This window comes from Melanotaenia boesemani, chromosome 9, assembly GCF_017639745.1.
Source record: "Melanotaenia boesemani isolate fMelBoe1 chromosome 9, fMelBoe1.pri, whole genome shotgun sequence".
Taxonomy (NCBI): domain Eukaryota; kingdom Metazoa; phylum Chordata; class Actinopteri; order Atheriniformes; family Melanotaeniidae; genus Melanotaenia; species Melanotaenia boesemani.
The window spans coordinates 6,094,779-6,120,467 of record NC_055690.1 but is presented as its reverse complement, the minus strand read 5'-3'; the positions used below and the strand labels follow the sequence as shown (position 1 = coordinate 6,120,467).

The 25,689-nt window shown below is 37.5% G+C and overlaps 1 long non-coding RNA gene across 2 annotated transcripts in view; it reads right to left on the bottom strand.

The window, feature by feature from the left end:
• LOC121645506 overlaps positions 1 to 25,216 on the bottom strand; it is a 40,576-nt gene extending 15,360 nt beyond the window's left edge. The window contains exons 1-8 of one of the 2 annotated variants that reach the window (XR_006011445.1): positions 25,143 to 25,216; positions 23,904 to 24,032; positions 23,644 to 23,756; positions 23,253 to 23,561; positions 23,066 to 23,142; positions 22,669 to 22,736; positions 22,499 to 22,591; positions 16,257 to 16,330 (exon numbers count right to left, since the gene is read on the bottom strand). This is a non-coding gene — a long non-coding RNA (uncharacterized LOC121645506). Of the gene's footprint in view, positions 1 to 16,256; positions 16,331 to 22,498; positions 22,592 to 22,668; positions 22,737 to 23,065; positions 23,143 to 23,252; positions 23,562 to 23,643; positions 23,757 to 23,903; positions 24,033 to 25,142 lie in introns of those variants that run through there. The other variant, XR_006011444.1, reaches the window with a different exon arrangement.
• Between the last annotated feature and the right edge of the window lie 473 nt (positions 25,217 to 25,689).

Genomic DNA, 25,689 nt, shown 5'->3' with positions numbered 1-25,689 from the left:
AAATAACATGTGCCCTTCACTACATTTAGCATACACCTAATAAAGTGTCGCTAACTGCTCATGGGGGCTATTAAATAAAATTAACTTGAGGGTGGAGCATGCAGTAGGGGGGTGCTAATATAAAGGTAGAGGAAACTGAATTGTGTTTACCTGTTGATCAGTCTTGGTAAGATACCTTAACCCACATGTTAAATGCTTGTAGCACACAGTATATTTTCTGCATATAAAAAAATTTAAAAACAAAAGTTAAAATCAATAAATGTGTACAATATCCATACAACAGTCATGAAAGTACTTGCTTTGTTTTACTCCGTTTTTGGTTATTACTTATTTTTATAGAATGGCAGAATTAAAGTCAATTCTTTTTGTACAAACTGCTAAATTGGTCTATAAAACAACTTGATTATAGGACTTTTTATCCTGTTTTTTATGTTGACATTTGCTAAATGTGATTTAGTAGGTCTGTAGAAAGGCACATGGCACTCTATCATATTGATTAATACAGCACTTCACCAGAAAAGTGTTTTCACTCCCACACATCAACTCCCAATTGGAGTATTATTTAAATGTTCCATTGTTCGGAGAAAAGGTCAACTTTTTCTACCTTTTAAGTAAGCGGCACAGAGCACAGATTTCCATCACAGACCTGTTGCTGTTGTAACTTCTACTTAGTAAATATTATTCATAACATTATACACAGTTAAAACCATTAGCTTTGATAAATGTTGAATATTACAGAAGTATTAATATTTATTAGTGCTATTAGGATTTAAAAAAATGTGCACTCACTGTGCATGACAGAAAAGATGATGTAAGGCAGCATGGCTGATTTGGTAAGATGAGAATTACATGAAAGATGAATTAGTTGTGGGGAAATTTAAGGTCGAAGTGCCTTAAAGCACAAGAGCATAAGTATTTAAAAGAAAATGGAATAAATATTAAGGAGAAAAAACAAAATGAATGAAAAAAAAAGTCATGCATATACTAGGGCCAGGTTTTTCTTCATGTTTTTTATGTGTGAAATCTCTTCGGATACTCAGGCATCCTCTCACCAAAAGAGGCAGCATAGTAGACAGCGGTGGTCTGTGAGGACATTGAAAACATCGCTACTGCTCCTTTTTTTTTTTTTTTAAATATGTTGTACATCAGCTATACTGCTCAACATCACCCCCTGTGGTTTCCAGTAGTACTACTCTGTTTACACCTTCAAGGTATCCATCTGCAAGGGCCTTGAAAAGCACACCAAACTACATACGTAAAGGATGCGAAAGATAAACGAAAGGCTCAGTCTCCGTCTTTAATGAAAAGCATAAATGGGCTTTAACCCCTTAATGCCTGAATTTACTTAGAATTAGATAAACACAAAATACATCGACGAACAAGAAAAATATAACAAAAAAAACTCAAGCAAAATACAGTTAGAAATTAGATAAAAAAAGGATCATAAATATGAAAGAAATTAATGAATAATATTAAATGAATTAAACCAATTAGTTATAGTAATTGAATAAAAAAAGAAATAAAAGTAAAAGAGAACCAGACACAGTTTGATGCAAATCTGTATTAATAGATATCACGGGGTTTAATAGGATAAAATGGTTTATAGTCTTTTCTGGATGGATGTGATCCAAACTAGCCAACAAAAAAAAGAGAAAGTTCTCTTCATAAAACAGGTAAGTAGTCAAGTTTCGTCGCAATGCAGACAAAATCTTTATGATGACATCAAGAGCTGTAAAATAGATGAGGGGTTCTCTTTAACATTTTTTCTGCAACAATTCACTTTTATTGAGCTATTTATGTGCAATAAGTATTCTAAGCAGTAGAGAATCTCATGTCATCTAACTTATAGGCGCTACCTAATAAAACTCTAAAAACTAAAAATGTCTTTTCATTTAATATGTTTTCATAACAAGTAATGTTGAAACCTTTCTTTGGTTAACGCTGACATTTGCTGAGACACCTCTGAGAAAAACTCCATGTTAGAGCTGTATTTAAACTACAAAAACTAAAATGTTCCTTCTGTGATGTCATGCTCATGGTGTTTTACGACCACAGACATGTTTACTACAAATCTGGATCTGTTACAACCACTGAAGCCTTAACAGACAAAAAATTGAGTGAAAAAGAAAACTAAAAACATCCTTTCTTCTCTGGTCCTTTGCCACTTTTACAGTCAATTTCTTTATTTATTTATTTTTTTTAAACCACTGACATATTGGTTTTTCTCTTTTTTGCAATCATCAGAAACAGAGAAGAAGATACTTCAGGTGCTTTCACTGGAGCATGTCAACAATATTTCTGACATATGGCAGCATCTTGTCCATGTGGGTCAGTCAAACCATCAATAATTCACAACGTAGCACCACGGAAATAATTCAGTGTGAGAGATTTATGGAGATTGTTATGTGCATGTATGCCTGCACAACTTCCAGTTGTGTTACAGGCCAGTGTTCTTCTATTCATTCTCAATTAAATGAGAACTGCCGTTAATTAGTTAATTATTTTAACTGGTTGGAAATACAACAAAATAATTAAGAGACAAACTTCTTAAGAGTGGATTAAAATAAAGAAAATTTGTAAAAATAAATAAATAATTAATAAAACAAAGAGGCTTTTGTTGTTTGTTTACCTCACTGCAGTGAGGATCAATCAGACACAGTTCATTCGCTAAACAAACAGCATATACTGAGGTATCACTTGGGGTGTATTTACACCAGGATAGTGCAGAGGACTTGGGTGGATTGGACGGGAATGCAAAGAAAAGTTGCACCTATTTTTGGTTTGGTTTGCCCATACACTGCACTTTAAACAACACCAAACCACCTGGACAACATTATAATAAATAATAAATAAATAAATGAAAGCAGGAAGAAACTGAAAACCAGATCCGCTGATTGGCTGAGGCCAAAAATGGCTACTTCACCACAAGTAAACAATGGAGCAACAATACAATTATGCAGTCTTGAAGTTTGCGTTTTCTTTGGTGTTCAAACCTAATACAGTTTTCACAAGAAGGTGTCCAGTTTGAGCAGCGGGAGAGGCAGCGAGTTATCCAGCTGATGACAGCTGAAATTAGGGCTAGATGGGCATCATGCAAGTGGTCCCAGGGCTCCCTGCTCGTCTTGTTTTCTCAACAGAACAGGCTTTATGTTTGGGGCTGAGCGTTTCTCCCCTATAACCAAAACATGTCTGACTAAAGGATGAGCAGATTATAAAGGTGGCAGAGAGATTGTGGAAACTGTCCTTGGTAATTAGCAGTTGGTTGATGACAGCCAACAGAAGGAGGAGGAGGACAAGAAGAAGAAGAAGAAATGTTCCATTTTACAAAATTTGTTGGATTATATATACACACAGTGATGCATGAAGAATAAAATACTTCCAAACAGCAAACAGTCCCTGAAATAAATGAGCAACGCTGCATGAATCATGTGGTAATCAGATCGTGATCATGTTGTTAGCCATCATTCATTTTGATTTTACATGTGTTGCGTAAGCTTGACAAGTAAAGCAGATGACTGTGGTATTGTTGTGTAAGCACTTTCTCTAATTTATCTCTGTACACATATGAAGCCAATTTTCTGGCAATCAATCTGTTAATGAAATGTTTGACTGCACAACTGAAGATTACCTTTCAAGACCAGTTCATACAAGTCATACATGTTAATATAAAATATGATAACTCTAAATATTAGCAGGAGTATAAAACCACATCGCTGTGATGGATCTGATCTAAAACTCCCGTATTAGGCTGAAGGTGATTACTGGGTTGTGCTAGTGACATGATCAAGCAAAAAAATTGTTTTGTCCTTCTTTGAAGGGCAGAAAATGGAGGTTAGACAGTGTGTAGTATTGTGTGGAAAAACATCAGAGCAGATTCAACCCTCCGGCTCTCAGAGAAGACGGGCCGAGAGGGAGGACAGCTGTCCAACTTTAGATCAGCTTTAGAAAAACATGGAAAGATATGAGAGGACAAGACAGAGGACTTGCCACTGAAGAGACATTTATCTTCCCCCTGGCAGAAGAGAGGAAACTCCGTCTTCACAGTGGTGTAAAGTTCACATCATGTGAGGACGTGGCCTTAATTTAAACTGAGGCTGCAGGATACTGACCTGCATAAAGTACATTTGCATAGAGCTGCTTTGTGATTTGGAACTTTAAATATAGCATCGTCATTGCAAAACCAGACTATCTAGGCTCTTAGATTAAAATAAGTGTAGGTAAACTTTCATCTGAATACAGCTGACTTTTGGAGAAAATTGTGACTGAGCTTGTCACAGTTACAATGTATATCAACATCAATAAAAACATTGGGAATATATATATATATATATATATATATATATATATATGTTTTATCAGAGCAGCACTCCTTTGTTTAAATAACACTGAAAATAGGATTTAGGGAACTTTAATAATTCAGAACCCAAATACAAGAACTCAAGTATCTCATATCAAAAGAAATCTATATTTATTTTTTATTATCATTATTATTATCAAAATTTGTGTTTGCCAACACCCCTAAGTTGTGATTTTTTTTATATTTTTTAAAGGCAAAATGTCATTGTTGGGCGAGGAAGGAGAAAAGATAAGAGAAGTAGATATAAATAAAAAAAAAAGATAAAAATAAAATGCTAAAAAAATATTTCCAGAAAAGGACGTGGAGTTTCAGGTGTGTTCCCATGGGGTATTGTTCTTCCAGGCTGGAACAATTTACACTTACAGTTGTTGTATATGTGACCTGTTTGGTTGGTGAGAACAGCTGTAAGTGAATTGCAAAAATAGTATCCACACATTTTGAAAATAATACATTTTAGTTTTAACATGAAGGTTTTCTTAGGGTCTGAACAAACAGAATTTGTAGCGGAAATTGATTTGCTTTTTAGTGGAGTAAAGACGTTGTCCAGCGCAGTTGATATTGGAGCTTTTGACCTGCTTTTTTCACATTTTTTGTTTTTTGCTCATTGTCCTCTGCTTTGTCAAAGCTAGCTGGCCACTGGTAACTTGAGCAAACTCTATGCATTAGCAAAATTTCTACCAATCGGTATTCAATCAATTTCTTGTTTCTAAGGGCTAAGTACTTATAGGTTTTTGGAGGGCGGCATGTCTGCCCCTCTACATGAGGGGGGAAAAAATGGCCACCTGGAAGGGCTGAAAAATGCAAACAGATATTTCCATGGAGGTATTAAATGGCCATAACATCAACAAAATAGTTTGATTTCTAATCACAACCAAATAACATTTTGTGGTGCACCTAACCAGAAGGTGACACTTATAATCACGTTTTGGTTTTACATGGAACTAAGGTAACCAACAAATGGCATTCGTGATGGTGAAGATGGATTTTTCAGGAGGTGACAAAAGCTCTTTCATCAAATGTTGCTGTGCTGTTAACTGACTGCATCTCAGAAGTAAAACCCTTCTGTCAAGATGAACACATGAATGACTAAAAGTTCTGCATCTTGCTGCTCTATCCGCCCCGACTCCTGATGAGGATTTTCTGGCTTCTTAAAAGAAACATAAACATGTCTGCTCTCGCATGTTAAGGCTTATACAAGCTGTATTTTGTTCCTGCCGCTGGTAGAGGTGTTACTTTACTTATTAATCATTTTTACTTTATTGATACTAATTTGGAAATTTGGCTCTGCATTTTACCCACCTCTAGGATTTACTAGAGAGCAGTTGGCTGCCATTTGTCAGTGCCAAGGGAGCAGCTGGGGGGTTAAGGACCCACAGTGGTTCAGCTCTGTTACAATACAGGGCACTTGAACCCAGGTCCTCTAGCCCCAAGCATGTTTCCATGTGAATAAAGGGCTATTAATCACTATATTAATCTGAGGACTAGTTAGCAGTTTACTAATGCAATATGAGAAAAAAAAGGAAGGTTCAGATTCTTGAAGTGTCGAGAATCATAATGAAATTTTCCAATTTTCACAGGGTAAGTATTGATACAAACACACATACTTTTCCTGAGGGAGATAGATTATGGTAGGGTGTCTGAGGAACCAAATGCTTTAGGGAAGAACCACCCAACACAAGCACAACTGCACGGCAATGTCTAACATGACAGCTCTTAAACTGATGCAGTCAAACTGGCTTCTAGAGAAGCAGCAGGACCCTGCTTGGTGAATGTGTGTGTGTGTGTGTGTGTGTGTGTGTGTGTGTGTGTGTGTGTGTGTGTGTGTGTGTGTGTATCAGAACATGTCATCCTAACACTACCTCTGACAGTTTAACTTCTTTTGTTGGATCGCTGAGCTCAAACACTGCAGGCTTTTGCCTCATCTGACAGGCATCTACTGCTGTGTCAAATGCAGGAAGACTAACCACTTCAGAGCAAAACAATCAGAGTAGAAATAGTCCAGTAAATGATAGCCAGACTCTTACATTATCACTTTCAATAAGTTTGTGGGTGCAGCATCAACATCTTATCAACGAGCATCTTCCACACTCAAGTTTCTCAGTCAAACAAAAAAAAAATTGGTGTAAGAAATATCTCTGCAGACACCAAATCTAGTGTAACGGGTAGGATTAAAGAGGAAGATGAGAAAAAAAAAAAGAGAATTTAGAAAAAAAAAAAAAATTAAATTTATTTACAAAAGGCAAAAGATTTATTTTTTTTGTTATAACTTTGGGCCCATAAAAGAGGTCAACAAAACTAAATTCCAACACAGGAAACTGAAGCACTAGCTGACCTAAGAAAATGATGCATATTCTGGTTGATCAGGCCATTTCCACCAAAAGGGGGAAATAAAATATCTACTTGAACTAGAACAAAGATTAAACTAATCAGTACAATGCAAAATGGTAACATGAGGAAAAAAGATCTAATCAAAACTCTCCCAATAAAGGGGGAAAGAAAAGAAAACAGAAAACCAAAAACACTACCCTCACTGTCTGCAGAAAATGTGGTGAAGCCCAATCAGGTCTCAGCTGGGATTCAGTTCCTCAGCAGACCAGGAAACTTCCATACAGCAGCTTCAAAGGAACTGGAAACTCTAAGGAATGCATATTAACTTAATGCAAACAAACCAGCGATGCACCGATACCAGTTCTTTTTTTTTTTTTCCAAACTGAATACAAGTACTTATATTTCTGTAAATGGTCTGTACTTATGTAGCTCTTTTACACAAAGCGCTTTACATACACATCACATTCACCCATTCACACACACATTCACGCACTGATGACAGACGCTGCCATGCAAGGTGCTCAACCACAACCCATCAGGAGCAATTTGAGGTTCAGTATCTTGGTCAGGGACACCACGACAGCAGCTCTCCGGGCCGGGATCAAACCACCGACCCTTGGGTTACAGGACGACCACTCTACCCACTGAACCATACCACAGTACTAGCCAACACAGAGTACCAATATGAGTACTAATGAGTACCAATAATAGTTCACTGGTAAGGACTGTGGACCAGAATGCTGGATGCGATGACTGAGTGGTTCATTACGTGTGTCCCAATTCAAGGTCTGCACACTTCGAAGTGCAGATTTGTCAGCCACATACGTCATCGCGGTGCGCAAAGTACTGTCCCAATTCACAGAATTTGAAGGACCCTCCGAATCCTCCCTTCAAATCCGCACTTCATTTAGCTTAAAACGAAGGCCGCTGGTGATGCATTCTTCTCGGTCTCTTTTCTCCCAGAATTCATTGCGCACAAGACGGTGGCGAATCAGCAACCGAGCTCAGAAGAGTCGTATTAAGCTTAAATAAAGTTTTATTTAAAAAAAAAGTAAGCTTTTTTTAACTACACTGTAGTATAAGTGGTTACATTGAAATTTGGTAATATTTGATATTCATGGACTTTTAAGCGGTTAATGAAGTGTGTACCGACTGGAAAACAACAGAGCCTCAGACTGTGTTTTTTTTTTTTTTTTTTTTTTTTTTTTTAACGGTCGGTGTTGCCGGTTCGTGTTCAGTGTCCACCGAAGTGTCCTATGAGTAATTTTAGAGGTTTAAGTGATTCAGCGTCCTGTGTTATTGCTATGGGAAATTCTTGTTGGCTAGGTAGGCTGTCCCATTTCACGAACGTTAAGCGGACATTTAAGTGTGTAGACTACGGAGGACACTTTGTAGCCTATGTAGTCTGTGCGCTTCGACATGTGCAGACCCTGAACCGGGACACACCTATTGTGTGAGACATCAAATGGGCCATCCTGTGGTCATCCTCATAAGGCTTGAAAAATAACAGAATCTTCATACATAAGGAGGAAAAATTGGTTTTTATTTTTTTATTGGTCTTTTATTTTTAATGGATTCGCTTCACTGTGACAAAGCACATATATGCCCAAAATCAGCTTCTCTCTCCAAGATAAGGCCAAAGTCCGATTATTAAAATTGCACCAGTAATAACTTTGTTTCTGGACAACCGAAAAGCTTGAGAAATATCAGAATCGTCATACATAAGAAGGATAAAGTGGTTTTTGATGGATTCGGTTCACCGCTGCGACAAGGCGCCTTTATGCTCTTGATCAGTTTCTCTTGCCAACATAATGCAAAATTGGATTAGTATCAGGTTCTGTAGTATTGAAACACTTATGAATACCGAGCACGAGTATACTCACATAGCATCGGCCCGATACTGGTAACTGTATCTGTTTTCCTAAAACAACTTCACAAGGTATCAAAGTAAGATAATTAAATGTGTGCACCCAGCTGGTCAACCACTTTACCAAAACTAAATAAAAATATGAAATATGAAAAATGGTTAAGGGTGTATTTATTTAAAATGTATTTACTTTAACTGTAAAATGAAACAAAAATTGTTACCAGTCGTTTTCTTAGTGTGTGGCTTCTCATGCTGCCATCACAGGCCTTCAATAGCACAAACACATATGGTGCTTGTGCTGTATGCCATTTAGAAGAAGAGCGAGATAAGCTAATGTCCTGTTCCTTCTTACAGCAGTGAGGGCAGAGGGACAAGGCGATCTGTAGCTGTGTCACTGCTACAACATGGTGAGCAGACTGTACTGATGTCTGAGTGTACAGATACACCTTCTCTTAGGTTCGCTGAAAGACAAACATCTGTTGAGTCAATGAGTGAAGCAGAACAGTGGCAACGCACTAATGTTATTTCCATTTATCACTTCCCCGACAGAGAAGCTGCTCTCGCAAAACACACGAGTCGCTCTCTCCCTCTTGCACAGCAAAGCATGATCATTGGTGTGCCACAGTGCAGAACAACGAGAAGCCAAAGCGCTCACTAAGGACGTTTTCCACTGTAAACAACCTGATTTAAGAAGAGAAATGGGGGATTTCAGCCTTTCTGAGCCTTTTCTTAGTGCCTGTCACAGTCTTTACTTTGGTTAAATGTTACACTGCATGTCACAAATATCAATCTGCCACATGACCCAGCATGACGTCCATGCTGCACACTGAATGCTGCTCCGTGACTAAAAAATACAGCACCTTACAAATAGTTCAGACTTCTGCACTAAACAGATATGTAGCTTTTTGAAAGCTCCAATGAGATGTGTCAGACAGAGATATCAAGTCGTTTACAGTGCTTACTTTTTGATTAGTTTAATTAATGCCACCCATTACTGCCACTTAACAATAATCCATTTTCAGGAAGAACATTCAGGATTCACCTATTGAAATTATAAATATTTGACCAGATACTTGGCATGAAATATGTTAAAATCATTTAAAATTAGACATCAGTTCCCATTTCTGTAGTCTAACAACAACAGTGCAATAATGTGCACTCTGTATGCATATGAAATTAGTGGCTTGTGCAATTAATGTAACTGAATGCTGCAACAGTCATATTATTAATGTTCTTTTATGTACCTCACTGCCTAATGCTCTCAGCATATATTAGTTGGTATTATTAGTTGGTATAGGCTCCTGTTTTATATTCATTGTCAAGTTTCAGCCACAGGGGACACAAGGTTTTGTTTGTACTGCTGTGTGATGACAATAAAGAATGAAACTAGATTGAACTGAATTTCGACAAATTAGTTCCATAGCTGGTTGTCATGCACACCCACACATACTTATAATAGTGGTGCACAGCGGATCCAACAAGACAGAAAAGAAGTAAAAGTGGCAGATTTGCTTCAGCATTGACCTTGTTTCAACCTGACTAGCTGCTATGCTGATAGAAAGTTTCACATTTACATTTACTAACAAGTCATTAGTCATTTTCTGCAGGACTCAGCATTTGGAAGTTTATGGCACAGATCAGTTCTATAAAATAAAAATATGCAATATCATTATAAAGTCTGGCTCAGTGCCCAGGCAGACTGTAAAATCACATTAGAGAAAAAGAACTTGAGAAAAATAAATAAAAAAAGAGTTTTAAGAAAGCCACGTTAAAACAAACCTTAGAATCCCATGTATACATAGAAGACTAAAGAAATATAAAAAAAAAGAATAATTGAGTTGTAAATTAAGATAGAATATGAATAAATAATAATTTAGATTATAAAATGTCTGGAAAAAAAGATGCATGCATGGTGCATTCACTGACTGACAGTCAAGAAATATAACATATTTCTTAGTTAAATTCACATGGTAAATAAAATAAAAGATAAAAACTGGTCATCATTGTGGGGCTCAGAGCTCTGCTGCATCTCAAAAAGCTCAAAAAGACGGAGCCAAGCGTGGGAGCAGGTCACACTACAGTGAACCAGGCTTCACACAACCAGGCCTCCTTTCTCTTCTGCTCCAAAAGCATTTCTTACATCACTTAATCACGCCTTCATTTGGAAATGGCACGACAGCATTGTTGTAAACTGGTAGCATTTTCACTCATTCACTTCAGTCTTTGGGGCCTTTTATTAATCAAGCTGGTTTCTTTTTAAATAAGCTTCAATTTAAGATCTTAATAGTTTCCCTCCTACAACAGTAGTCCTGTTTTGTGTACAACTCAAGTTTAATCCCTCAGGAAAATTTAAGGACTGCATAAATGTTATAGATGATGGCGTCCAAGATTCATCCCATAACTTTACTGACTCAAATTATTCATATTTTTTTGTATCTGCGTTTTCCCCGTGACACCAAACTGCTCTTTTACAGTAATTATGCATACTGTATTTGTCTAGAAAATGTGCAAGGCTTGCAGAACGGGAACAAATGGCAGCAGGAAAGCTTTCAGGAAAGTGCATGAGCTTAAAAAAAAAAAAGAGGAAAAAAAAACTAAGAAGAAATTAATTCACAATGTCCAACAAACCAAAAGGCTGAGCAAACACTTTCATCAAGCCTTTCCTCATCAGCACTTTTTTATGAGTTCATGTCAATGTGACTCTGCGTTATTTTAGCCAGGATGCATTGATCTGCATCCTACCTTTAACATGGATGTTAATTTGACACTTTTACACCTACTGAAACATTTGTACAAACCAGTCAGCACTAATGTAAGAATGTGTAAAATGGTTTTCATTCTCTTCCTGGTAACATTAAAGACATGTCCTCCTGTGGAAACTCAGTCTGAGGCATTTCTCTGGGTGTGAAAAGGAACAAAACAAAAGAAACTCAGGCCTACAACTGTTTATATTAGACTGTCTGTGTTCCTCCTTTTATTCTTTGATGCATCTTATTATTTCCATTGTGAAATCATACTTTTTTTGTTTTTAAGTTTCATCCTTGACTTGTCATTTCCTGTTTCTGTTCTTGAGGAAAGTAGATCCAACACTTGTCAGTAAGTTTCTGAGAAGAGTAACAGCTGATGCTTCGAACTCCAGGACGACAGCAAGAGAACCGGGTCTGTTCGGCACGGTTTTTATCATCTCCCAACAGATCACAGCTTATTTTCTGGGCAGCTCAACGCTCGAATGTCAGTAGCTTATGATGTGATCTCTGGATTTTTCAAAGCCGGTTTGCTTTAAATAAAGGTGACGGGTGAAATAAAGGGGAAATCTTCTGAGACAAACTCTACTGAGGTAGAGTATGGTAAAAGTATGGCTGAAAGGGGAATAGAGGGTACACCTGAGGCTATGTATCAGGTTTCATTACTGCTGCCTAACAGGAAATAAATGCTGAAGCTTTAAACATATTTCTTTTGTTTGCCTCGCTGTCATCGCTCATAGTTCTAACATAAAAACACATTGAAATTAATGTGCTAACTTGGATTATTTTATAAATCTGTCCATTTATACTTAAATCAGGTTGCTAAGAATGTTAAAACAACTTCATTAAGATAGATCAGAGAAGGGAGTGTGGTGGCTAGAGCTCTGGAACAAAGGGGAGTACTAGGCCCAAGGCTTGTAAGACATGTTCAATATCTAGAATATCTCCAAGATTTTTTTATTATTCATTTGGTAATTAAAAAACAAAAAAAACAAATCACTGCTAAACGTGTGTTTTAAAAATCTGTGTCCACTGTATAGCTCCAATTTTAAACTAGTTTTTAAGCTTCACTGAATATGATGTAGACATTCTCTTTTACTAAATATCCAAACATCACATGGAGTCAAAATTGATCTGGTTGATCATTATTATTATTTATCATAATTATCATTATTATATTGCAAAATGAGTCTGTTTGCAAATGTTCCCATTAAATATCTCATATTCAGAGGAATCAACTTATGCAGAAATTAATCATAATTTCTGTCTCTCTCATTACAACATAAAATACATGGAAGTCCAGTCAAGTTTTTTCTTTGTCCTTCCCCCTTAGGAACTTTCTGAGGGAAGCAACTATGTAGCAGCTATAATAAAATCTGGTCAAATTCTCTGAAGATTAACGAAAGGAGCTTCAATGCATCCTGCATTGCTTCCTTCAGCACAGGAAACACTGGACCATCCTTTATGAAAACACATAATTCCTTCCAAACATTCCTTGTGGCTGCAACGTTCAAAATGATGCTTTTTTATTATTATTGTTGTTTTTCGTTTTGTTCTGTGCCTCAGGTAAATAAATATAATCAAATGAGGGTGAATGTGAGTAGCCTGAGATGACAACACATTTCACATTTAGATTTCCTTTTCCCATGACTGAATTTCCAGCCTTTATGACTAAAATATTATATATGCAACAACTGTACATTAAAGCTACTATGTTCAAGTTCTTGCTGCAGTGTAGTCGTTACATTTCATGAAGTCAAAGAAAAAAGTCTTATTAAAGGAGGTAGGAGGATGATGGAGGTTTGTCTGTTTTTTCCTCCTTATTTTCAGTAAATACCCCAAAACACTGACATCATTTAAAATGAATGATGTTATGTTGTGCCCTCAGACATTAGGCAGCTGTTTACAAGAGTCCTGCTTTCTGTAAAACATCTCCAGTTTGGTCAGAGGGAAGGTCGATTTTCACAACCACTCTGTGCTGCCTTTTAAATTGTAAAGATGAAGAACAGATTTGAGTCTTCTTTTAAAAGTTCAGACATTGCCAAACCCTTATTTAGGCTACCTGCTCCGAACTTCTGAAATGTTCAATTTGAAAACTTTTCTTCATGTGATACAGTTAGATACCAGCAAGGCTAAAGGGATTCTATTATCAACAGGATCAGCCAGTTGAACTCCTCCTAAGTGCTTCATAGAACATGCCATACCAAAGTGCCATGTTGTCATTTCAAACCTCCACCTTTGAAAGTTTCTTCTGGACATATTATGACTCTTTGCTCCCCGACTACATCCATCCTGGTCTCTGCTGTTGCGTCAGGCTGTTTTCTTGTCCTTAGCCGTACCTAAAAAATGCCAGTCAGTTGGTTTAGAAGTGAGATTTTTCTGTTTGCATCCAGCCAGCCAAGTAACCTCTGGCAGGGTGTGTGCTTGTGTCTGTGTTTGTGTAGGTGTCTACTCTTTGTACTAGATCACATTGTGTTGCTTTCTCCTGGCTTCCTGCCTGACGTCTCTCCTTTTAACCTCTTTGTGAGTCACATCTACTCCTGAGGCCTCTCCCGACACTGGCGGCATGACATATGACATAAAAACAACAGACCCTGATGCCATGAAGTCTGTTGAGAGCAGACCTGTGTGAAGTGTGTCTACAGACCTGTCACTCTGTCTCTAAAACTCAGAACAAAGATGCAGTAACCAAAAGATAAAAGACAGCCAAATGCATGAAATACTCTCTCATAAAAGGGCAAGTCATCATGTAGACATAGTGTGAAACAGGAAGGTTTTTAAGACTATGAGACACAAAATCCCAATATTTCCTTAGCTACATAGTTATAATCAGGTAGGATGTAGTTTACACCATACATGACTGTAAGAGAGCCTGCACATGACTGTGATTGGTGTTTACTTTTCACATTTACTCCCCTCTAAATGTAGATGGCTTCCACTGGCAAGACCTCCACAAGAACCAGGAGATATAATCAGCTGACACTGTACTTGACTTATTTTAACTGGAAATCGATGCTTTGAATCAAACAACTGGAGGCTGATACTTCAGCAGTAGGCCTTTCGGGAGCGTGCTGTTTTAGATCAACATCAGACAGCGAAGATAAGAGCTTAAGGCCAGCCCTCTGACATTATCTCTGTGAGGATGCTCAACTTAATGGGCATGTTAACAGAGATAATGTCCAGAACTGTTGACAAATGTGTGTTTTTGGGGGATCGGACTGATGTAGCACAATTTGGACATGAGACCCATGACCAAGTTAAACTACTAGTGTTGTTTTTGTTTAGTTATTTTTTTTGTTTGTTTGTCTTTTGTAACATACAAAACATCTCAGAAGTATTTAGTCCTCAGCTCACATGCCTCTCAATGAAAATGTATAAATATTTCACTCAAATGGAAGATGGGCTGACCACCACACTGCTCATTTATAAAGCATTTGTTATCGCTAGAGAGGAAACGTGTGATTCAGCATTCCACACTTGCTTAGTTATTTATGAGGTTCTCCTAAAAATGCTCAATTTCTATTCATAAAAAGGACAAAAAGAAAATCAGATGATGAAAGGAAAGTTTGCAGAAAACAAAGAAAATGATGACTCAGCCTGCAAACTGGAAACAGATGTGAAGATGCCAGAGAGGAAAAGTGCGAGCAATAAAAATTAAACAGTAAATTTACAGAAAAATGGACAGGCACATTAGATTCTTGCTGTTTGGGCTGGCTTTTTATGTTTGATGGTAAAAGTGTCTCTCCTGTTGACTCTGTCTTGCCAAAGTGGCTCTCATACAAAGAACATTTAAGATCATTGGTCTGAACAAGTAACCCAAACATTTTGAGCCATAACCCTCAAGATAACATACGTGAGTGTTTTCTTTGCATTAACACATTAATGCAGAGATCTTTTCAACCCTGGAGATCAGGACCCCTGTTTGGAAAAGTCTGGTCTAAACTGTAAAAGCAGCACAAGAACAAAAAAAGTACTAAATGTTCAGCACCAAGGACAGTTCCTCTGAGGGACAAAAAGCAACATCCTAACACAAAAGCTGCTATAAAACTATAGTAACTAAAGGACTATTTTATTATTATTATTATTAAAAGTCAGACCTACACATTAAGAAGCAGAAAACAATATATACTGAAAATCAATGCAAAGAGCCACAGTACAAACAGATGTGGCTTAAATGTAATCAGTCAATGAACAATAAGAAAATAGTGTTTTTGTTAACAGGTTATTTCTGCTTTTGTGACTCGGAATTGGGGCCAGAGATCTTCCAACTAGTTCATTTTTATTATAATCAATTTTAGCAGGTTTTGCTTAATTCCTGGTTTGTTCTGCGTTTGCAGCTGATTTTATCCGTTCACTGCTTCAATAAATGAACATATATTTAAGGAACTTGTGATTAGAAGGATGCAGCTTGCAAAAGCATGCCTGACTCCAAGATGTTGTGTGCCTTCCACATTACCAGCAGCAGTGACGGTATATAAAACATAATGTGTTTAGTCCTATTGATTAAAACTGTGCTGGAAAATAACACAATTACTGACAGATCTGCACACTTAACTATTAGACAGTGCCTCTTATAAGACAAAGTGAAAAAGGAGCTACTAAAGTGGGATGAATCTATAGCATATAAAGCTGTCTTGGACTCATAATACTAACACAAATTTAATATGGAGCAAGTACATACACAGATGCACACATCTACAAATCCAACACACAAAGGCAGAATATCTCATTTCCACTTTGCTAAACCGTGTGTATTCTAATGTGCGATGTGTTGCTTTGGTGAATTACCATATAAATAACTGCCACTGCTTATCAGGGCTCTTTCTAAAACCCCTGGCATGGAGAGAAAGGGTAAGAGAGTATATACCTGACTCACTTTAGACATCAGCACTAAAGCCCATTTCTTTCCTTCTCATTAGAGACTCTCGTTATCTGTCTTTGTGCCTCTGTCCTCTCACAAACGTTGCTCTGCATTGTAAATGCAAGCAAACAGTCTGGGAGGTGATGTCACAATTGTGTCGCCTCAGAGACAACCTTGAGAAAGTGGATCACAATGTATGGATTAGACAGAGAAAGGTGAAAAACTTGATACAATCCTTGTTCCCCCTGGCAAACATAAAATTTACCATCCAGTTATAGCAAGTACGTTGGCGGGCTGCCAGCAGCTTGGATCTCTATTGTCTTTTTCCCTTTGGTCCATTATAACCATTACTTCTATGCTCAGTGGTACCAGTAATGGTCTGGTCATAGAAGTCGTCTGTCTGACAGCAAACTTGGCTTCTACACAGATGTCCTGATCCATAGCTATAAAACATGCCCACCGCCCATAAAAAGCATTCAGGCTGAAAAACTCAGCCAACATAAAGTGCCAAAACTTGAGATTCTGGCACTTTAAACTGGGTTTAAAAGTCAGCTGCAGCAGAATTTAACACGTTTACAGCCTGGTCCTAAAAATGGCTTTTTGTTTTTGGCCCTTCCAAATATCTACACAAGGGAAAGGCTCATTATCATATGACTAATTTGTTTAAATTAAACAATGTAATGTGTATAGTAATGTTATATATTAGTATGGACACGAATGCTTTGTGTGGCAGCTGAGCATTCTTGGGGTCTTCCTCAGATCTGTCTTTACAACTTACTTCTTGATGCAAAGACCCAAAGTAGAAGCAACTAAATCCTAAATTTTAAGCTTGAAAATGGTATTGCACAAACCACTGGATAATATTACAATGGCTTCTTTCTTGCTTACAGCATGTATGTTTGTCAGATTATAAGCAACAACAGTTCTTTTCTGTAGCTCTTGGTGGAGTATAGATGGATTTTTTTAAAATGAACTGCTGGAAATCTATTAGTAAACTAGCATAATTTTCCACTTTCATCTACAGTTTTTCTCCTTTCATTATTAATCCCCTGAGTTTTCTTCTCATTAATATGTGGAAATGTGGTCAAATAGTTATTTTTCCACAATAATGTAGCAAAACTAGCTCCAGCCTAGCATTCATTCAGAAACAAACAGCGACCCCACTCCAATCCAAAAAAAAGCTGTTTTCTCTTTAAACTGGCAATTTGTCCCCCCGCCCCCAATTACCTAAGCTGGAGGCCAGCATGGGTTTCTTCTCATTCAATCTGTAACACACAAATAGCCTTGGAGGAAAGAAAAAAAGTTGTATTGTAGGGAGCAGCACATTGCAAAATGGCAGATCCCCAGACCTTGATTCATTAATTTGTTCCCATAATTAAGATGCAGCAATATGGAAGTGTTTAGAGGCATTTATTGCTGGAAAGAATGTCAACCAAAAATTTATACTGCTGCAAAAATAACTGTAGTTTCTTTGCTGGGTGTTTGCTTGGGTATATATTCATATAAGTATTTTTAGCGTTACTCTGATGGCTCCCAAATAAATACAGAATTATTTTCTTAATAATTTTCTATGTATCTAATTGATAACAAATGCTGTGAAAAGTACCTGCTGCATTTTCTAGCTAAATTAAGTTGCCATTTTATCAATCGGGGTTCAAAAGCCTGAACAAATCCTACACCTGCCTTCACCTGTTAGTATTTGGCCACAAAGTCATATAAAAGGTTGAAGGGGATGGTGAAAGGGGCCAACCATTGTTGGTCTACACTGTAACGCATTACTGTAACACTGTTGCTTTTGTCAGTAACTAATACTCTAATGCATCTTTAAATAAAGCAGTGGTTCTCAAACTAGTGGGCGCCCCCCCTGGGGGGACGGGGCAACATGACAAAAGGGTGGCATGGGATTGGGAAAATGTAGCAGACAGGATGTTTTTGACAACATGGGCTCTTGGAGACACTCTGGTCCACACTTGGTGGCAGTAATGCACCAATTAGTTTTTGCCAACCACCAAAAAACATAAAGAAGAAGAGCTGCAGACCAGAGATCAGTGTTTTCTGAACGCATCAAAGGAAGAAAATTTAAGAGAAAGATATGAAGAAACAGGTAACTGGGATGAAAGAGGGCAGATATCTTCCTCTTGTGTTTCTTATTACATCTTATTACATCTTTTTCATGTCTGTGATGCTGTGAGTATAGTAAGTTACATAGTTATAAGTTATATACTTAATATAAGCATGTAACTTAATATAAGTTATATATAGTTATAAGATATATATAGTCCCCTCACTCTGTGTATATAAGGGGGGATTGGGAATGTTTAAGGGGGGCACAGTAGAAAAAGTGTGAGAACCATTGAAATAAAGTAACTCAGTTACTGTAACCCTATTGTGCGTTTGTCTGTTGCTAGCTAAATTCTTCTTCCTGTTTACAGCGGAGATGCAGCATGGCATCTGCAGTGTTGGACAGCTCACCCTGTCAAGTGGCTTGTAATTATTCGTGGGTTGAGGGCTCCTTTGCTCCCTTTGTGAAGCCCTCCTGTCTCTCTCACAGCTGTCCAGAAAGCAATAACCCCTAGATGCAGGAACTAGTGTTAACAGCCCCGTTTCCTTGGTTACCGCGGGCATCCAAGGGCGTCCGGCACACCCCTACCCACGCACACATGCACAACTTCACTTGAAAGAGAGATAGTGACAATGCCTGCAATTAAGTAAGGAAATATGTAAATAAAATATATATAATACAGAGTAGAAAGATGCATTGTGCACTGGGCTCAACATGAAGCATAGATTTAATTTTTGAGGAGCTGTTATATTACTTTTTATTTCTTTAGATTTTTAATAATTGTTTAATTTAAATCAATTTAATCTATCAATGTTTAACAATCTGCTGGCCTGACTTAAATAAATCAGTGTAGAAAATTATTTTGTGTTTAAGTTTGTTTTAAATTTTGTAAAACACTGTAATTCAGTTAAAAGGACATTAATGGCAGATTTTTTTAAGAATGTTCTTTTACAAAAGTAACTAAAAGTTTACTTTTAACAGAAACGCATTAGTTTTTGCTGTAGGTAATCAACAAAGTAACTGAGTTACTTTTTGAATGAATTAACTAATAACTGTAACTAGTCACTTTTGTCAGTAACTAGGACAACACTGGTGCCAGCTATGGACCTTTGTAATCCAAAGGTCTCTTTGTTCAAGACATTACTAGTCTAAAGATTCAGCTAAAGAGCCTGCACTTTTTTATTTTATTTTATTTGAATGTTTGTAGTTTTTCCCTCATTCCCTAGTGTGCTCTTAACAGCAAATACGTTTGTTGTAAAAGGACATGGTTATTTTTGGAATTAATTCACACAATCAGATTTATGTATTACAAAACACATGGCTACAAACAGAATATCAACATTCTTGCATCTTTTTTTTTCTATTTATGCATTAAAAGTACCACTACGACATATAAACGCCTGCCTAAAATAAACTACAGCTTAGGGATATGTTACCATCTCATAGGTTACGACCATTGACTGTGACAGTAATATGTTTTTAACTAAACGAGGAATTTAAGCATTTCTGGTAAGAGTGAGTCCACTAAAATCTCTTAACAAAAGATTCTGAAGTCAGAAAACCATTGCACCATCATCACACCCTTCTAATTAATGAATACCTACACATGGAGCAGTCTAACTGGAATAAAATCTGTCCCTGATTTCCCAAAAGAACAGACAAATGCTTCAGGTCTTTCTTATAAGTAGATGGCGGCCCTGCTGCCGCTTCCCTCCACTGCTCTGTGAGATGTGACCAGACTCTCTAATCAGACTCATTCTTCTCTCTTTACAGGTTTATAGCCACAGAACAGCTGAAAATGTTTTATTGGTTCTTATCAGCCACAACCCCCACAGAAGCAGTCACACCACATCTCTCAGACCTGATGCTGGCTGTCTGCAGAAACTTAAGAAGTGAATGTAATGTGCCTCCATGCAGAACATGACCTTCTTTGTAGGTTGAGGGGTGGAGATTTGCCAAGAATGTTAAACATATGGTGGTCCAAAAGGGTCAGTACAATACAAAAGTCACAATGCTAATAAAAAAGATGCAAAGCAAATGCAAAGGTCACAACACATAAGCCACATCACAAGTTATACTATACCATATACCTCCATTTGCTGGAATACACAGATGAATGCTAATTTACCAACTTTACACAGTAAGTTGTCGTAATGAATAACCTAAACTTTTGCACCTTTCTTGTCCCTGCAATCTTCAGCCTGTCCTGTCATACTGTGACTCACATGGCAGAAATTTTCAGTTTTTAAGAGAGTCTTTAAGAGAAACTCATATTTTGATTTTTTTCTTGATGACTGTGAATTACTGTGATGTTCTATTAATAATTTTTGAGAATACCACCCAAGTATGTTGAAGCTTGAAACTTTTAATCTATGTTGAAGGCAATAAATGAAGTAAAATCTGTTGAGAAAAACAAAAAGTGGCCCTTAAATAAAATGTAAAACCCCACTACTTAGGCTGGCATTTTCACAAGTTTCACAACCTCAACAGGAGCTCTACAGAGTGACGAAAATGGCAGCAAATGCAGCCAAAGATTCCTCCACTTAACATATCTCACTCTGTGTCATGGCTGTAGGCGCTACGTAGCTCGTCTGCATAGCCCGACGCGCACCTCTTCCAGACCTGACGTGCAGCCCTGCTACGCAGGAAGTCCTCCTTATGATTGGTCAATTTGTGGTTACGAGTTTCTGGATCTTCTTGCTGAATTAATGTAGTAACCGCCATTTTTAAAAACACCCCGCAATGGATCAAGTTGATGAGAGGCTGATCAAATTATTTCTTTGTTTTCTTCCACAAGCTAATAAAGACACTGAACGTTACTGGACACCGTTGTTGTTTTAAAACAGAAAATACCTACCGAACTGAAGTGAACCATCAAAAGAACTCAGACCTGGTGAGTTTACCAGCTGATACTACCCTGCTGCCACCTTCAGGTTAGGAGGAGAAACTGCAACACAACACCATTATACGCTCAAGTGCGAGAGCACACTCACCAGCGTCGGCTCCGCTGTAACCAACCGTATGCAAGTATAAATCAGCCTTATCTCCCCAAATGTCTGTCTGCGTATTCTGCGTTCTTATCCTCCCTCCTCCATTTTGACTGCTGCTGCCCATCATCTGTGTGACGTCAACTGAACAGGGTTCATGTCTCCACCAGCATTTCTCCAGTAGCTGAGAGTCAGAAACAATTAAGCTGTCTAAAACAAACAAAAAAAAAAAAAATAAAAGCTGCATCTGTTTCTGGTGAAGCACTGGGATGAAGATATACTGGCTGACAAATGGAGCATCACCACAAAAAGGAGAGCAGCTCATCTTGCATGTTTGAGCTGCTCCTGGAGGCAGTTGTCACGGAGAGCCATGAAAAACAATAATTAAATAATCGATTTCAACAAAACTACTGACAAAACAGATGTTGATGGCTGGTTGTACCGCCATAAATCTGGCATATGACGGAGCCAAAGAGGAGCTGCCTTTCACATATTTAGGTCTAAGTAAATATGAGAAAGATTAAATGTAAATTTCATTTGCATGAAACCATCATTACCCATGTATGAATATGGATAATGATAAAAAAGCAATCTTTAAATGTAATGTAAGAAAATCTAGTGCTGAGCGCAACACTGTGCACTTCAATTTTCTTTGCTGGTGCACCCAAATTAAAAAGTTTGCCGCCATCAGTACAACCCATGCAAAAAGTTAGCCTGGAGCCGTGCCAGCATGTTCCAGGCATTATAGAATAAACACTAAAAGAACAAAGAGCATCAAACTTACCTAATAACAAAGGTCAGTTACCTATTTTTTTTATATATATAAATTCATTAATCATTGTGTAAAACTTGACACCAGCGTATGTAAATGTAGTTAAGCGCCTTCTGTCTAATAGTGCTTTCATGTACTCATCCCTCAGCTCCTGCAGCAACCATGGTGGTTGAACTTATCCAGAAGTAGCTCACAGAGGACCAAAGCTCTGAAATAATAATGGACCTACTGGCAGCTGAGCACAATAGTTCAATGAGTCTCACAACTTTTGAAATACACTGCAGTCTGCAACATGGTGCTGCTGTGTCCAACCAAGTCCTGCAGGCTCTCCAGTGAGAATGCATTCTTAATCTAACATAGCATGAAATTATAAATAACTTCATAAAGTTATCATGATAAAAGTTTTAGGAAGAGAAAATTGCTGCCTTTCCCAACCTTTGTCAATGATCTTTATACCTGCTTAAGTACTTTTATTTTTTTATGTGTGATGTGTCCTATAGATTGAAAATTATTTTCTTACTCTGATTCCTTTTGCGTGTCGCTGCTGTCCACATCAGTACCAGAGTCTGTGTGATCCGCTACTACAGCCGGTGCAAAAAGTTGTAAGTATTTTCTGAGAAACGAACACAAAATTATACTTTGTCAATGTTTCCAAATCAACCATAACACTTGCAGAGTAAAAAGTAAAACCTCGAGCACACAGCTTCCAATACACACTTTGATGTTCCCGGGCCCCTTTCTGAGTCCGGAAGTACATACTGTTTCACAAATCATGAAAAATATATGCAAGGTGAGCAAATACATAAAGTTGGAGATATCAGATTCTTATCAAGAAATATATACACTCTTCTATAGTAAAGGTGCAATACATATGCATAGTATATATTGATGTTGCTCTTATTATGGTAACTGTGATTGTGATTATTAACATTTCTGTTTGTATCAATCATTTAAAATATGTTATACCTCCTATTTCAAAGATACAGTGAGTTATATTATTATATAGTTATATTGTAATTTTGAAAGTTATGTTAAGTCTTCGGACAGAACCTACAATCCAGATTTGAACAGCAACTGTTACACTCACCACTGTATTGGCTGAATTGATTTCTGTATTGCTTCTGTTTGCAATGATCACTGCTGAATCAGAATCAGAGGGTTGAGCTGTGAAATATAACATTAGACATATCATTCAACTTAAATGTTATTATACCCACAATCAACTGAAGACAGCTCTGCTTGTTTATTTTGTTATTCATTTCAGAATTACTTACAATATTTAAAGAAATCTGTAGCTGCACAAATGTACAGCGTGATGCGTTGGTACGTCTTTCCCAATGCGTACCTGTAACGCTTCAGGGTGAACGTGTTTCTGTTCCTGGTATGTTAATTATTCTTGTACCATCAGGGTACAGCAAAAAGGAAGGGCAACCTTGCAAATCGTAATTGAAGTCTTTCAATTTTTGAATAGCAGCTTTGCGCAAGTGCTCAGCATCTGAGTCTGGATTCAGTACAAGGGGGACGGCTGTTCCTCTTACAGGTTTTAATGCTCCACCATTCAGTTCCATAAGGGCTACAGAAATCTACAGAGAAACAGAGATGAAGGCTACTGTAATCAGGTACACTAACACAATATTTTGCACAGGAAAAATCAATAGAAGTTACCGTCACGTTGCTATCTTTCTGTAGTGTTTTCATTTTTGAGTGGGACTGTCTCGCCTTCTCTTTTAAAGTCCTCAACTTGTAGAATGACTCCTTTGCACTTGTTTTTCTGCTCCCTGGTTCAAAGTATAAGCAAATTTCACTGAGAGAGTACATGGATCACTGATAATCCTGTTGTTCAGCCATAATTTATTAAATGTATTATCATTCTGTACAGTACAGTCTTATTTATTATTAAAATTGAAAGTTATTTTAAACAATACCTTTAGTTGTGTTTGCTGTGTTATCATTATGGCTCAAGAATTTGATGTCCTTGCCACACGAGCTGCAAAATGGAGTTAGAAAAGGCAGGCTGACTCCACAGAAAGGACAAAACATTCTTTTTTTACTCCCTGCAATAAAACAAATAAAGTATTATTAGGCAACTGCCCAGAAAGGTGGACATTTCTGTGAGCTGTTTATTTAATGAGCTGCTTAGCATGACTGCTGCACTATGCAAAACATTATTTGGAAAACATAATAGAGATGGAAAAATAATAGTATGCAGTTACTGCATAGCAGAGGATTTGCTAGACTCGTTTCCCCTGTCTGAACAAAGTTACCGGCACTTTTCGACAATATTGGAGATGTGGAAAGTCTACCGGACATTATTTGGACATAAAAGGCTCATTGAAAACCGCTATTAAAACAGATAGTTGCTTCAGATCGTGGCCACTTTGGATATTTAACAACTCGTTACGAAGGAACGTCGTCCATTACCCCTTATTAACAGCACAGTGAACAATATTTCTCAATTATAACAGCCCATAAAGATATTAATGAGAAGTTTCCAGTGATGCTATGCTCAAGCTCCTTTGCTTAACTCTGTTTTGAGCTTATGAAGCAGCAGTGTTGCCTGCTGTTATGTGTCGTTTCAGCACGCCAAACCCACACAAACACCCCAAAAGTAGTTCGTTAGGCAGGTTTTGAGCTACTGGTAAAGTTTGAAGTGGTTGTGCTTCTCTGTTCCAATGCTCTAAAACCGGTTTCGAACATTTTACAGCATTTTAAATACAATAAGGAAGTCACTATCCTGATCATAAGCGCCGTTTCGTCTTTCTTTTTCCGTTAAAAAACACTTATTTGGCTGTCAGAGCATCCGTTATTATTAATAAGTTGATTTCAGTCATTCCATATTCTCATGTACCTAATGACTGTAACCTAATAGTCTCTCTATCATTTAAATTAACAACAGAAGAAAACGTTAACACTGAGTTCAGAGCATATGCTTTAAACACTACGTCAAAGATGACAGCAGCGTAGTGATGGAGCCCTGTAAACATGCACCCTCAAATGCATCACGCACTCGTAGCCAGCAGATGGCACATTTTTAATTTTATCAAATGCTTCAAAGCGCTGATGTCGATTTCATGGAAGTTCTGTCACTGAAAGGGATTATTTGATTAACAAAGCCTCAGTTTCACCATCCCTAACATTACTTTGTGTTGCAGTATTGCACTTACTTCTCAAACTTCTGGGACACCCCTCCCACAATTTTCTATCAAAACCGTCCAGCCCACAACACCGCTTACTTCCGCTATGTCGTAACTTCCGCTGTTGCTTAACTTCCGTTGCGGTTTTATCTATCTATCTATCTATCTATCTATCTATCTATCTATCTATCTATCTATCTATCTATTTTGTTGAGACTGATTATATATATATATATATATATATATATATATATATATATATATATATATATATAGACATCTGCAAAACTTCGTTTTCCATCGGGCATGGCGGGGAATTTGATATTAAACGGCACAGGCAAGCAGAGTCTCATAAAAAGCGAGTGGTTCAAAAAGAAACGTCTAAATCAATTGAAACATTCCTTTTTTCCAAGAACGACTGTCTTGCTGATAAAGTGACTGCTGCTGAGGCAGCAACCGTGTACCACAACGTCATGCACTCTACGTCTTATAGAGCTGGAGACTGTGCAAGTAAGCTAGCGCAGACAACTTTCCCAGACTCTGACATTGCCAAGAAGATGGCCTGTGGTCGGACAAA